This window comes from Hordeum vulgare, chromosome 1H (genome assembly GCF_904849725.1).
Source record: "Hordeum vulgare subsp. vulgare chromosome 1H, MorexV3_pseudomolecules_assembly, whole genome shotgun sequence".
Lineage (NCBI taxonomy): Eukaryota > Viridiplantae > Streptophyta > Magnoliopsida > Poales > Poaceae > Hordeum > Hordeum vulgare.
Window position 1 is genome coordinate 8,293,558 of NC_058518.1, and position 15,464 is coordinate 8,309,021.

General features: G+C 47.5%; 1 pseudogene; it reads right to left on the minus strand.

Annotated features, from left to right (window-relative positions):
* Window positions 1-7,854: 7,854 nt before the first annotated feature.
* Window positions 7,855-12,483, minus strand: LOC123395134 (annotated as a pseudogene).
* Between the last annotated feature and the right edge of the window lie 2,981 nt (window positions 12,484-15,464).

Below are 15,464 nucleotides of genomic sequence, written 5' to 3' on the forward strand. Positions count from 1 at the left end.
AACTCCATTAGGAAGGACATTCAGGCTGTCCCGAAATTCATGGAACACCTGAGAGGGGAGACCTTTGGTGAAGAGGTCGGCAAACTGCGAACTGGAAGGGACATGGAGCATTCGTGCCTCGCCGAGGGCCACCCGATCACACACAAAATGGAGATCGATCTCGATGTGCTTCATGCGCTGATGCTGGACAGGGTTAGAGGCGAGGTAGGACGCGCTGACATTGTCACAATATACCACCGTAGCTCGAGCAGGTGGACAACGAAGTTCATGTAAGAGCTGACGAAGCCAGCAAGATTATGCAACAAAGTTAGCAACACCCATGCACTCTGCTTCAACACTAGAACGGGACACCGTCGGTTGGCGCTTGGAGGACCAAGAGACGATGTTGGCGCCAAGAAAGATACAGAACCCCGAGGTGGACTTGTGGGTGTCCGGACAACCCGCCCAATCAGCATCGATGTAGGCTATGAGCTCCATGGAGGAAGATTTTAGAGCTGAATCCCATAGTGAGATGTGCCTTGCAGATAGTGAAGGATGCGCTTGACGAGACGCATATGGGAGTCGCGTGGTGCATGCATGAATAGGCAAACCTGTTGGATAGCGTATGCGATGTCGGGGCGTGTGAGGGTGAGGTATTGAAGGGTGCCAGCTAAACTCCGGTAGTATGTGTGGTTAGAGAGGAGACGACCCTGAGCGGGAGACAGTTTAGAGGTAATATCGATGGGTGTGGAAACAGGTTTGCATTGGAGCATGTCTGCACGGTGGAGAATCTCAAGAGTGTATAGTTGTTGGCTGAGGAAGAGGCCGGACTGGTTAGGTGTGACATTGAGGCCGAGAAAATGGTGGAGTTCACCAAGGTCCGACATGGAGAACTCTCGCTTGAGGGAGGCAATGATGGCATGAAGAGTGTGATGGGTGTTGGCCGTGAGAATGATATCGTCGACATACACGAGGAGGTAGGCGATGGATGAGCCGTGATGAAGGATGAACAAGGAAGAGTCACTCTTGGAGGCAGAAAGGCCAAGGGACAAGAGGAATGACTTGAACCGGAGAAACCAAGTGTGCGGGGACTGTTTGAGGTCGTAAAGGGATTTGCGAAGGAAGCATACATGATCCGGATGTGAGGTGTCAACAAAACCAGTCGACTGGAAGCAGTAGACGGTCTCCTTAAGATCACCATGGAAGAAAGCGTTTTTTACGTCTAGTTGGTGGATGGGCCACGAGCGAGACATAGCAAGGGAGAGCACCACGCGAATGGTGGATGGTTTGACCACCGGACTGAACGTTTCATCGTAGTCGATGCCTTCTTGTTGTGTGAAGCCACAAACATCCCAACGTGCTTTATAGCGTGCGAGGGAGCCGTTCGCATTGAACTTGTAGCGATAGATCCACTTCCCCATGACAACATTGACACCTGCAGGCTTAGGAACCAAACACCAAGTAGGGTTATTGATTAAAGCATTGTATTCCTCTTGCGTAGCATGGCGCCAATTGGGATCCTTGAGAGCGGATTTGTATGTGGCAGGGATGGGGAGAGAGGTGTGGTAGAGGAATATGTGAGAAAAAGGCGCCGGGGCATGCAGAAACCTCATTTGGCTCGAGTGTGCATCGGGTGAGAGTTACGTGGGGGTCGGCTGGTATTGCATGGCGGGGGAGACATGGCGAGGGGGTATTGGTGGTGCATGCCTCAGAATTCGAGGTAGATGCGGCGGGCCCAGTGGATGGCGACGCGGATGAGGCAGGCGCTGGATCCGGAGAGCCGACACGCACGGAATGCGAGGTGGATGGTGAACGCGGAGTGGGCGGGGAGACAGGCACGGCAGGCGAGGCAGATTCTCTAGGGGACCCAAGGTGGTTAGTGCGCGGGAGTGGAGGCGTGGGGTCGGGCGAAGATTGGTTGCATGCGGGGGAAGGAGGGGGCGCATGTGCGCGTTGGTGGTGGGTCCAGTGCGGATGCGACGCGGGCGAGTGATCCGAGAGATCTGGGGCAGATCGGGGCGGATCCGGTGTGGCTGGGAGAGACTGTGGCGGTGATGTTGGCGGTGTACAGGGAAAGTTTGTTCGTCGAAGATAACGTGGCGAGAAACAATGACACGCCGAGATTGCAAGTCGTAGCATCTGGAGCCCTTGTGCTCAAGGGGGTACCCCAAGAAAATGCACTTAGTTGAACGAGGAGAGAGTTTGTGCTCCGTCGTGGCGGAGATGTTGGGAAAACATAGGCAGCCGAAGACACGCATGTGATCATAAGAGGGAAGGACGCCGTGTAGCATAAAATATGGTGTGGTGTCGGCGATGGCACGAGAGGGTCTCCGGTTGAGGAGGTAAGTGGTTGTATGTAGAGCCTCGACCCAGAACGGTGGAGTGAGGTTGGCTTGTAGAAGAAGAGTGCACACGATATCATTGGTGGTACGGATGAGGCGTTCCACTTTGCCGTTTTGAGGAGAAGTGTGCGGGCAGAAGAAGCGGTAGGCGATGCCATTGGAGGAGAAGAAGTTGCGGAGAGATGCGTTGATAAACTCCCCACCATTATCGCATTGCATGGCTTTGATTACAACATTGTATTGGGTGTGGACAAAGGTGAAAAGCATTGTAAAACGATGGATGTGTCGGATTTGTTTTGCATGGGGAAGGACCACGAGTAGTGAGTAAAATCGTCGAGCACAATAAGATAGTACTGATAGCCAGAAAAGCTTACAACTGGAGATGCCCACAAGTCACAATGTATTAAATCAAATGGGGCAAAAGTTTTATTAAAAGAGGAGGAGAAGGGAAGGCGCGGCTGGCGGCCTAATTGGTAGGCACTACAAGGGGAATGAGCGGCCTTATTACATGGGCTAAGGAAATCTTTGTCTAAGGTAAACAAGGAGTGTGCGCTGGGATGTCCGAGCCGGCGATGCCATAGATCTGTCGTGGAGATGGTGAAGACGGATGGTCAAGCTCGTGCATTGGGCTAACGGAGATTATGAATACCCTCCGAGTTCGAAGATCCTTCACAAGAAAACCAAAGGGGTAAAACTCAATGGAACAAGAGTTGTCTCTAGTGAAACGACGAACGGAAATGAGACTAGTGACAGACAGATCACCTTGCTTGAGGTTTCGGTACTGGCAGTTGAGGATCATGTAGCGAGCAGCGCGATTTGCAAGGAAGAAGTCCTTGATCTTGTGCCAGAGAGCAAAGGAGGTGGTGGCGCCGACGACGTGGTCACACATCGTATCGAAGAGAGTGGCGTAGATCCACAGGACGACATGGGCGTCCAGCTCGAGATAGGTAGCAGTGGCGTTTGGAGGAGGTGGATGCTCGATGAGGTAGGAGACGCCATAGCGGAGAAGAACCATGAGGATGAAAGTCTTCCATTTTTGATAGTTGTGATCTGCGGGGTTGAGGAGGAACTTAATGTGATTTGCGATGTGATCGCTGAAGATCGGGAGACGCGGTGCAGGTGCAGGGAAAACACGGGTGCCGGAGGAGAAGAGGGGGGCGAACTGGGAGCTGGAGGCGGCGGTGGAGCCGTCGGTGAGGGGGGAAGCGTTGCCGAAGACGAATGTCTTCAGGGTGGATGCAGCAGAGGAGAAGGAGGTCATGGCCGCAGCAGCCGCCGTAGGAGAGGAGGAGGAGCCCGGCGATGTGACGGAGCTCGTGGCGGCGGAGGCAAAGGACGAGGAGTCGGGTGTGACCATGGGTGAACCTAAAGTCTGATACCAAGTTAGATTAAATAGTTTCACTTGATGATTCAATCTGTTACAGAGTACAAGTATATATGATCAAGAGCCCCTACAATTATGGCATACAGGCCACTAACACTCTAGATCCTACAAGTAGGAGTGACTACAACACATGTTACAACGTTACAATGTGTACGTTTTAACAAAAACACTCGTCTAGAAAGCCACATCTTGCGGTTTGAGGATGCAATTAAACATTAGAGTAGGTATAACAGCAAACCTCTTGTGCGAAAGGGTTTCCACTCGAGATCGACACCAGGCCAGATGCATACAATCTCCCATGTAGCTTTCTCTACTTCAGTTGTTGTCCGGCTCTACACTATGTTGCCGCTGAATGCTGCCTGATGGTACCTAGCCTTCACGCTCCCTCTGGCGCAAAATCCAGTGGAGACGGGAGGATTCAGATGTCAATCCCATAAGATTAATTAAGACGGATAAACATGCACTAGTACCACTAGGTACCAGTATACACAAAACAACCAAACACGTCCATACAAAGTATGGAGAGAACCCTAGCAGTGTCCATGATGAAACTGAACCCTAACGAACAGAATAGTACTAACACATGAACAATCAGACAGAGCTGCCATTTTACCAAATCGAAACAAGAGAGAGGCATGAGGAACTGCATCCGGGAAGGGAACCGAGTCTAGCACCGTACCAAATCGAAACAACGACTTGTGTTGGTGATGGTTGATGGCGTCGGAGCAGGGTCTCGAGCGAGCTCCATGGCATGGCCCTTGACGACGGGGAAAATCCGCTCCATGCATCTGGCCGCCGTCTCCTCACCTCGTGCACGGTCATGGTCACGGCCGCTCTCGATGTTGAGTGGCGATGGAGCAGGCAGGCTTCCTTTGCAGGCGCGCCGTCGAGGCCCATGGTACCATGGTGGTGGATCTTGGAGGGAGAGGAAAGCCAAGTAAGGAGGAGAGGGTGGATCATGGCAAATACTTTAGAAATAAAACTGTGATGAATATCAAGAGTCGCTTTTCTGACTCACCTTGCTGGAAAGCTATTATGAAAGTTAAGGAAGTCTATATGGCTAGGAGGAAAATTAACATCAATAGGGGTGACCTTGCGAGAGTATGGAAAGGTCCTTGGCTAGAAAATATTGTGTTATGCGATAAATTTCCTGTATTATTTGACATATGCCAAGACCAGGATTGTACCCCTGTCTACTTTCGTATCTAAAAACTACGATTTGAGTTTTAGACGCAGACTCTTTGATGAGCTAGGTTATCAATGGGGGCAAGTTACTGCTGGAGCCAGAAATTACCACTGGAATGAAAATCCTGATGTGGTTACCTGGGCCTTTGGTCCCAACGGTAAATACACTACAAAATCTACCTACGAGTTGCTGGAGAGAAATTTATCTGGCCCAAGCTACAAATGGATCTGGAAAGCTTCGGTTCCCTTGAATAGTAAGACCTTCGTATGACAGCTTTTCCAAAATGCCATTCCCACCAGAGATAATTTGCGCTAGAGAAACAGGTCGGGGAATCCTAGTTGCTTTCTGCTCGGATGTGGAGCCTGCTAGACAATTATTCTTTGGTTGTCCTCTTGCTCAGTCGGTCTGGGGTCTTGGGTTTTTTTGGTGGTGCTTCTAGTTGTCCACGGTCTCTATGGAAATGTTGGACTTGGTTGTGTAGATTGTTCCCTAATAGTAAAAGATATTTCATGTTGATCATTACGTGCTGTTTGCTGGGGTTTTGGTGACTAGAAACAAAGTCACCTTTGAGAGACGTCATCAACTGACTTTGGTCCTATGTCATCTTTCATGTCATCAACTAACTTTGGTCCTATGTCCTGAGCATAACTCACAGCCTGGACTGCGGTGTGTAACTTGGGTTGGCCCGCCCAAAATAGCGGTCGTGTCCACTTACAGCATCTCTAGCCATTCGGTCCCAAGCATGAAATTGCGTCGTCTAGGGGCGCGCTGGTAAAAAAATCGTCTTGGAGGGCTCGGGTTCCGAGTCGCCTCCCTCAAAGGTCGTTCGAATTCTTTTTTAAAAAATAAACTCGGTCCAAATTTGGCTAAAACCGAGTCAAATTTAAAGGAAATTCATGGTTTGCATTAAATTTGTAAAAAAGTGAAATAAAAACATAATTTAACATAAAACTAAACTAAACTAGACTACGTTGCCGCCACCCGCCGCTGCTGCCGACGCCGCCGCCTTCTACATGCCGAAAAGCTTGTAGAAAGTGGTGCCGCCGCCGCTGTCGTCGTCGCTGTTGCCGCCCGCTCCGTCGCCGTCCTTGCTCCACCCCTGCCCTGGGTCGCCATGGCGAACGGGTTCGAAGGCCCCGGTGCCTCCTCGTCGCTCTCGTCGAGGATGACGAAGCCGCCCTCCTCGCGGCCGCGGCGACGGGCGGCAATCTCCTCCAGGGCGCGGCACTCGCGCGCAATCTCCTCACAGACGTAGTCGTCCCGCGCCCATTTCAGGGCGGCCTCGGCGGAGGCGGCCATGGCCAGGTGCTCCTGCTTGACTGGGAGGAGTCCCTGCTCCATCTTCGGCTTGACGAGGCGGGAGAAAGCATCGGGCTCGTTGATGACGATGCGAGTGCTATGCGTGAGCCGCCCCAGCGACGTCTCCCGCGGCTCCGGCTTGACGGGGAGGAACGCGGTGATCCGGAGGAGCGGGAGCGGGATCCGGACGACGAGGACGACGTTGTCTCCATCCGCTTCGACATCCAGGAGCTGTCGTGTCGGCGGGAGAAGGTAGGTGGCGGTGGATACTTATACCTCAGCGAGTTGCCTCCCTCGATGTGCTCGTGGACGGCCTCCAAGGTGCGGCCACGGATGCCCCACCATTGGTGGCGCCCCTCGGAGTTGTGGCGGCCGCGGGGTTCAACCCCATTGGTGGCGGCGAGCTGGTCGGCATGACAGCGCTCGAAGTATGCCGTCCACAGCCGTTGTTGTCGGTGGCGTATCGCGGCAGGTTGCACGAGCTCTCCGACGGCCCCGACAGGATGTGCGCGATCTCCGCCCGCCGGTCAGCTCCCGTGAGCGGCGGTGGCACCGGAACTCCGCCGACGCTCAGCCTCCAGGACCCCGGCTCCCGCATGTCCAACGGCGTTGGATAGTCCGCCTCGTAGAGAAGGCGGGCCTCGTCCTCGCGGAGGTGACGGCGGCCGAAGCCATTGGCGGCCGCTCCATCACTAGGGTAGCGTTTGACCATCTTTTGTGGAGAAAGAGGGGGAGAAGGCGCCAGTTACAAAGAAGGAGAGGAGAGAGCGTCGACGGGAGAGGTGTGTGCCATCGGCGGGGAGAGGGCGCCTTACATAGCCATAGGCGGGCGGACACGTGGAGCAGCGTTGTGTGAACGAGTGGTAGGAACCGACGGGGCATGCGTCGTCGGGACACGCGTTGCCGCGCCGCCCGTGAATCAATGGAAGGTTGACCGGCGGTGCAGCCTTCGCATTGATTCCTACATGAAATGAGGTGATGAGAACGACGACCGCGCGCCCAGTCGCTGGCTCGACGGGCCCAGCATTTTTTCGCGCCAAAAAAGTTTCCGTCGGCGTCCTCGGGCGCCCCTAGTGTGCTGGATTCGGTCTGGGATCGCCGGGGCCAATTTCGGCCGGAGCCGACGGAAAACAGGCTCCTGAGGGTGCGACTGGGCCATTTTTCCCTGCCGGCGAAAAAATGGTCGGGGAGCTGTTGGGAGCGCGGTTGGAGATGCTCTTAGACTTGAGTCTGATTTGGAGTCAGCTTGCGTGTACGTGTGTAGTATAGCGGGAGTCAGTTAGCAGAGTTTAGGGTACTAAGGACCAGGGGCGGACCCAGCGGAAAAAAGGACCGGGGGAATCCATGTGTAGAAAAATCACCAACATTTTTTTAAGAAAGAAAAATCACCGGCACATAACTACATGAAGCTTATAACCGTCCAAATGTGACATAGATAGCAGTTTGCTCAAAGTAATAAAACACTCCATCCAATAGCAATATGAGAAGAGTGAACAAACTTTTTTAAACAGAAGGATATATATCCAGATAGTTAATAGGTTGCAAAAATAAGAATATTGAAAATAATTGTTCTTACATGCGAGTAGAAAAGATATAATAGTATCAGCCATGTAAATACTAATGGAGGTGATAAACATAGAGAAGGTGTAAGATATTGAAGATAATTACATTTCATTTCTCCCACGACGACCTTTCATCTTATGGAAACGATCAACGATCACTTCATTAGTAGCTGTATCCAGCAATCCCTTTTCCACATAGCAAATGAGGCTATGGCTCAAATAATCATCACCAATTTTGTTACGCAAAGCGCTCTTCACAATCTTCATAGCTGAGAAACATCTCTCTACCGTGGCAGTGGCAACAGGAAGAGTTAGTGCTAACTTCAAAAGCCGATACACCAACAGATAGGACAGATGCTTTCTTGTATCAACCATGAGTTTAGCTAAATCACCAATACTGTCCAGGCTAGCAAACCTTGTATCATGGAGTATATTATCTATATAGAGGGAAAGTTCATGCTCAATAGTCACCATATCTCTATGATTGAAGTCATCGGGATAGAGCCTAGCTAGCTGCACCAACTTCTCCTTGTCAAAATGACAAAATACATCACTTGGACTCAAAGTGGACATACAACGAAGTAATTCAGAATTTACCTCGTTAAATCTATGATGAAACTCTTTCCCTAACTGATCCAAAACAACAAAAAAACAATCAACACGGTAATGGTGTTCATTGTTAATGCGCGTCTTCTGTCTTGGTTTCTTTGGGTTCACATGGTCATTTTCCATATCAAGCATTGAGATGTCGTATCTCTCGCAGAAACAAGTTACTTTCTCCATAAGAGAATTCCATCCATCATTTGTTCTAAGCTTTTCTAGTTCCCGCTTAGTGGATTCCACATCAGAAATGGCATTTGCAATGTCTTTATCCTTTCTCTATAAGGTTTTCGATAGGCCATTTGTTAAAGCTAATATCATCATCATCATATGTAAGAAGAATGCGGAATCAAAAGTTTGGAAATATTTTAGAAGACCATTAGCTTGCCTCCTCTTTCCGGAATCTACACCATCTTTCTCAACATATTCTAGTACTTTAACCGCTGACGAGAACATCTTTGACAAACCTAACAATGTTCTGTAATGGGAATTCCAACGAGTGTCGCCAGGTCTTTGAAGTGATAGTTCCTGATTTAGTCCAGTTCCTGTAGCAATCTCTCCGCACCCAATTCCTTTCCTCAATTCTTCTCGATGATGTTCTCTAAGTTGGTCTTTTCTCTTGCAAGATGCTCCCACAACATTCAACAAAACTGAGATCATATCAAAGAAATCTCCGACATCAAATATATCCTTCGCAATAGCCACAACAACCAAGTTGAGTTTATGAGCAAAACAATGTATATAGTATGAAGATTTGTTCTCACTCATTATTTTTGCTTGCAAACCATTAAACTCACCCGACATATTACTTGCACCGTCGTAACCTTGGGCTCTAACTTGCTTTAGACTCAAACCAAGTTTTGAAAATAAGAAATCTATGCAAGACTTGAGATGAGAAGCTGTTGTCTCCTCCACATGAACAACCCCGACAAACTTTTCTTGGACCAGCCCACATTTATCAACATACCGGAGAACTACTGCCATTTGTTCTTTGTCGGAAACATCTCGACACTCATCTACCAATAAGCTGAACACACCATCGCGCGCCAACAGTCCTTGAGTGCCCTGTTGTGAAAGCTATCACGATCACCAACATGAGTCACTAATCTCTCTGTCTTCTTCCAAAAGTTCCATCCTTGTAATACAAATGCATCATGCCCATGATGGTTGTCTTTAACGTTGTCCCTGAACAAATAACAACATAAGCAATAGGCTTTGTCCGTCTTCTCGCTGTACTCTATCCAATTACCGTATTGATCAAACCAATCAGGATTAAATCGCCTCCTACTCTTCCTCTTCTTCCCAATCAGCTTGTATGGAAAATTAAAACCGCGAGGCTGATGAGGTCCCCAAGTCCAATACTTTCTCCTGATCTGGTCACATTGATTGGGGTGATAATCTGCCATCCTCTTCCTTTTAGCTGGATCTCGAGGAAGCTTGTCGAGGTCAATTAGTTCAGGGACAGCAGAATTATGTCTCCGGTGCTGCAACTCTTGGTGCATTTGGGGCTGAACTCTCTATGACGGTGTTGCTTGGGTTGACATTTGCTGGTTTCTTAATCAAGTACTCCCTCCGTCCTAAAATAACTGTCTCAACTTTGTACTAGAGCTAGTACAAAGTTGTATTAAGTTTAAGACACTTATTTTGGGACGGAGGGAGTACTTATCCATTATTTTCCTTCTTCCCTGCCAATCATTGAAAACCTATGAGTATACTGTATAAATTCATATGCTGGTAGCAGCAGGCAAAGAAAAGTAAATATGCAGCATATTAGTCAGGCTAATCGGATCACAATCAGGCCCTGATTGAATTGCAAAGAAAATCCCCAAATCATAAAAATTGGGCAGCAAACTAGTATGTCAATTGTCAAACTGTGACTGCTACAATACCAAATTGAGGACCAGTTGGCAGCAAAGATTTTCTTTAATTTGATACGAAAAAGATCAAGAGAACCAGAACAATAAATATCATATCAAAAATTAAAAAGACCTAAACCTAATGTTAATCAGTTGAGACGAGTACTGAACTGGGCTGCTGGGCGCAGCGATATTTGGGATGAATACTGCAACGTCGAGTCTTGATGCGGAGGTGGCGTCGCCGCGTCGGCCGGCCAGGCACACGGCGGACGCGTAGATCTCCAGAGACGAAGCGTCAAGCTGCCGACGCCGCGTATTCTGCTTTTGTTGATCTCCAGAATCGAAGCGTCAAAGCGGTGGAGTTGATCGATCAGATAGGCATGATCTTTTTTTTTCTTCTTTTTTTTTGAGGGGTAGATAGGCATGATCTAGGCAGTAGCATGAGTCTGATACGTGAGAACTGGCCTAATAGGCTGGATGGGCTTTGTTTTTTTACAATGCTTTAAAACAACAGATGGGGCCGGATGGATTGGGCACCCTGATAATGGGCTGACTGGGGGAATTAGCTTAACTGTATCGGACATGTAGAGGTAGGACTGAAAATTGAGTGGAGGCCAATGCCCGTTCGGTAATCCACCGGCTCCTAGAGTCTATGGAGCGGCTGTTTGTTCACTTTAAAAAAATTGAACTACAGCTCTGTTCACTTCGGGAGCGGAGTGACACTGAACGGGCCTAAGAGCATCACTAGTAGTACTCTCAAACCCTCAAACCAGTTTTAAGGGTTGAGAATTTGCATTTTTTTTGGCACTTTTAAGGGTTGAAAAACAGGGGCAAAGACTATAACTCTCAAACCCAACCCTTATAACAAAAACAGGGGCAAAGACTATAACCCTCAAATCCAACCCTTATAACAAAAACAGGGGCAAAAACAGGAGAGCTCGGGGCGGCGCGGCCGCGAGGAGAGCTCGAGGAGGCCTAGGGCCGGCCTGCCTCTGGCTGCGGGAGGCGGCAGGCGGCCTGGTGCGGGAGGCGGCGGGCGGTCGGGGGGCGGAGCGCGGCGGGCGGCCTGGTGCGGGAGGCGGCGGGCGGTCGGGGGCGGAGCGCGGCGGGCGGCCTGGTGCGGGAGGCGGCGGGCGGTCGGGGGGCGGAGCGCGGCGGGCGGCCTGGTGCGGGAGGCGGCGGGCGGTCGGGGGCGGAGCGCGGCGGGCGGCCTGGTGCGGGAGGCGGCGGGCGGTCGGGGGCGGAGCGCGGCGGGCGGCCTGGTGCGGGAGGCGGCGGGCGGTCCGGGGGCGGAGCACGGCGGGCGGCCTGGTGCGGGAGGCGGCGGGCGGTCCGGGGGCGGAGCGCGGCGGGCGGCCTGGTGCGGGAGGCGGCGGGCGGTCCGGGGGCGGAGCGCGGCCGGCGGCCTGGTGCGGGAGGCTGGGGTAGGTCGAGGGGGCGGGGCGCGGCGGCGGCGACGGTCGCGCAGCTCGGCCGGAATGGTGGCGGGTGGCCGGAATGGTGGCGGCGGTTGGGGACACGGAAAAGTTCCTCCTGCGCGATGATGGAACGATTTGAGGGTTAGGGTAGTTTTCGCTCCCCAACCCTCACTTCTACAGGTTGGGAGGGAGTTTGAGGGTTGGATTCTTAATTTTTTTTGAAGGTTTGAGGGTTAAGGGGTTCTAGTCTACGCGTTTTTTTGCTTGCAAACTATAAAAAAACAGTTATTTTTTAAGGATTTGAGGGTTTGAGGATACTATTAGTGATGCTCTAACAGTCCATCACTCCCTTACTAGCCTGCAAAGTTTAGAGTCACCTTGAATAATCTGTTTTTAGGTTTGACTTTTTTGTTGAGTTTTTTGGGCTTTGATTTTTTGATGTGCTGTTTAATCTTCATCCGTTGTGAGCTTTGGTTTCGTTCACAAGAGACCTACACCCAGAGTAAAATGCATAAAACCACTATTTTAGTGTCATAATTCTTAGAAAACCATCATTTTATAAAACGTGCTACTTTGCACCCCCTGACAAAAATATTGAACAAAAAAGGAGCACGTTTTGACGAGGCAAAGCGGCCACGTGGCTAGTGGTGGACGGCACAGGGGATAACGGTCGTTAACGGCCCCGACCGACCGAGCCGGTCGGGAGATACCCAAAAAGAAAACCGTGGCACACTCCTCTCCCTCACTCTCTCCCTCTCTCTCCCTTCTGCGCCGCCGTCTCCACTGCTCAACCTTGCCCCCATCGCCGATGTAATGCCTTCTTGGGCAGACTCGAAGGAGAGCAGTGACGACGACATGGTCCACTTCGACGACGAGGTAAGGCCCATTCATTGTACTCTGTCTGATAGCCTAGTTGGGGATTTCAGATTGGGTATTTTATATTTGGTATGATTTGGATCCGATTTGGACCGGATCCAGGGTATTTGACCACTCCTCCCAATTCCTTTTGAACTCAATCCAGCCCCTCTTAACCATATACGACTCGGACTTTGAATTTGATGTGGAGATAACAGAGAAAGGCCCTATTGAGTGCTACCACCAGAAAATAGCCAAGAAATTCGTAGCATTCCATGGTGGCATAACTGGAAGGAGATTTTATGAATGTGGTGAAGATGTAAGTTGCAATCATGTCCTGCTTTTCTTATTTCAAGTCCCATGTAAACTAGTGTATCAACAGTGTGATTGCTAGTAATGCAGTTATCTGTTGGAGCATTGTAATTGTTAATGATCACATTGGTTTGAAAAAAGAGCTTAGGCAGAGATATGTGATTGTGTGAGTCTTTTCCCTTTCAGGAAGTGTCCACATCAAACCATTTTTTTTAAATCTTAGTGTATTTTTTAAAATGTTAATTGCTCGCATTTAAAAAAATTCACGCGTTTCAGAAAAACATGTTTGTGTCATTCTGAAAAAATATTTTATACCATCCAAAAAATGTAAATAACCTTTAGAAAATGTTCACACGTTCCAAAATTATTATTAGGACAATTTGAAACAATGTTTATTGAATTTTTTTTGTGCAATTTTAATATGACTTGTACCTCTAAACAAATATTGACATTAACAAAATATTCACGCATTTCAAAAAATATGTTGGTAACATTTTGAATAAATGTGAATACATTCACATGATTCATAAAAATATTCTCGTGTTTCAAAAAAATGTTAGTGTAATTTTAAAATGATTTGTATGCAATGTTTACAACATGTTCGTGTAATTGTGGAAAAAATATTGTAACCATTGAAAAAATGTAAATAACCTTTAAAAAATGGTCACACGTTCCAAAATTATTTTCATGACACTTTCAAACAATGTTTGTTCAATGTGTATTTTTTGTGCAGTTTTAAAATGTCTTGTACCTCTAAAAAAATATTGAAAATAACAAAATATTCAAGCATTTTAAAAAAATGTTGGTCACATTTTGAATAAACGTTACCATATTGCTAAAACAAATGTTCATTTAATATAAGAAATCATTTGTAAAAGAAACACAGACACCCAACATGGACAAATAAATAAATTTGTTAAAGAAACCTATTTAAAAATAAACTGCAAGAAGAGACTTGTTGCGAGATGGAGTATTGTGTTGCAAGATAATACTCCTGCGATCATCTTCTCCTCGACTGTGATAATTCACCAGTTGCAGGCGATCAAACACGCACTGAGTGATGCCTACAGCGAGGCCTATTGGCCCAGTAGAGTCATGGTTGGGGCACTTATATTTTTTTTAGGAACCTTCTAGCGTGTTTTGCTATCATTACTTTTGTGCTCTCATTTTTTCTTTCTCGGCTCACTGTTTTGTCAAACAATAAAAAAACAGTTTTCCATTTTATTTTCAGTTTTAAATTAACTTGAAAAGCATGGTGAACATATTCGTACTACACACCGGACTTATTTTGATTATGCATTGCATATATTTCTAATGTAAGGCAAATATTTTCACACATGTAGGATTTTTTAATACACACTGGACATATTTTAAACACGTGATGCGCATGGTTAAATATACGATGAATATTTTTATTGTCTATGTTTCATTAATATTTTTTAAGTATTCAAATTTGTAAAAGTAGATCGAAATAACATTTTTTGGGGGAAAACAGGCTAGAAACTCAAGTTTGCTTGGCAGGAGGGCGCTACGTGAGCGTCTGCATTTGTACCATGTTCTTAAAACAATTCAAAATGATTTTTCTTTGAAGTTTATTTCACTGCTGATTTTCTGTTTGGCCCATGTGACTCCGCCCCACGGTCAAATTACATATTAACCCGGCACCGCCTGGCCCAGCCCAGCCCACGACAGGTGGTCACCGTGGCCTAGGGACAGAACCTCAACCGGTGCCAACCAGCCACAGCCAAGAGCCGGAGGCAGAGAGTAGAGAGCGATAAAGCAGAGCTCCTCTCCTCACCCGGCTACTCCCTCCCTATATATAATCCCCAATTTCATCTCCTAACATATAGAGCCTCCCGATTTCGAACCTCCCATCCCATTCCTCTCCCCGGATCCTAACCCACTCCTACCTCCTCCGCTCCTCATCGCGCCCTGCGACCTCCCGTTTTTGGGGGGATCTGCTGAGGTCGTTTTTTGGCTTGTCCCATATAACAGCCAAAAAAGCGTAGTTCGCTGAGCTTATACGGGATCTGCTGGGGACTCTCTCCAGAGTTGGTCGCCACCTGCACAATTCTTGAACAAGCTATTTTTAAATTATTCCTTAAATTTATAATAAATGAACTATTTATTAGACTTGCGAATTAGATTTTAAAATTTTCAGAGCCTGCTTTAAAAAATCACCAACATTTTTTCAAACATTGTGAATGTTTTGGATTCAGTGAATATTTTTCCTAAAATTTATTAATAATTTTAAAAAATGCTAGCATCTTGTGAAATACCATGAATGTTTTAATAAAACTCATGAACAAGTTTCAAAATTTGTGAACCTAAAACAATATGTTTATAAATTTAGGATATATTCATGTAAAATTTGTTTGCAAATTCAAAAAATATTAAGGAATTTTCATAAATGTTTGGGCTTTGAAACAAATGTGCATCATTTCAAAAAAAATATACAATTTCAAAAGAAAACAGGTTATTCAAAAAATGTTTCTATTTTGAATTTTTTTTTGAGTGAACAATTGTTCGGGGGATTTCTTAAATTTGCTTAAAATGTATTTTTTAAATTCTTATCTTCAATTTTGTTCCTTCTTTTGCAAAACATGTTCATGTTTTGAGCTAATATTTGAGCTTAAATACATTTTAATAAAAATCTGAAATGTTTGTTATT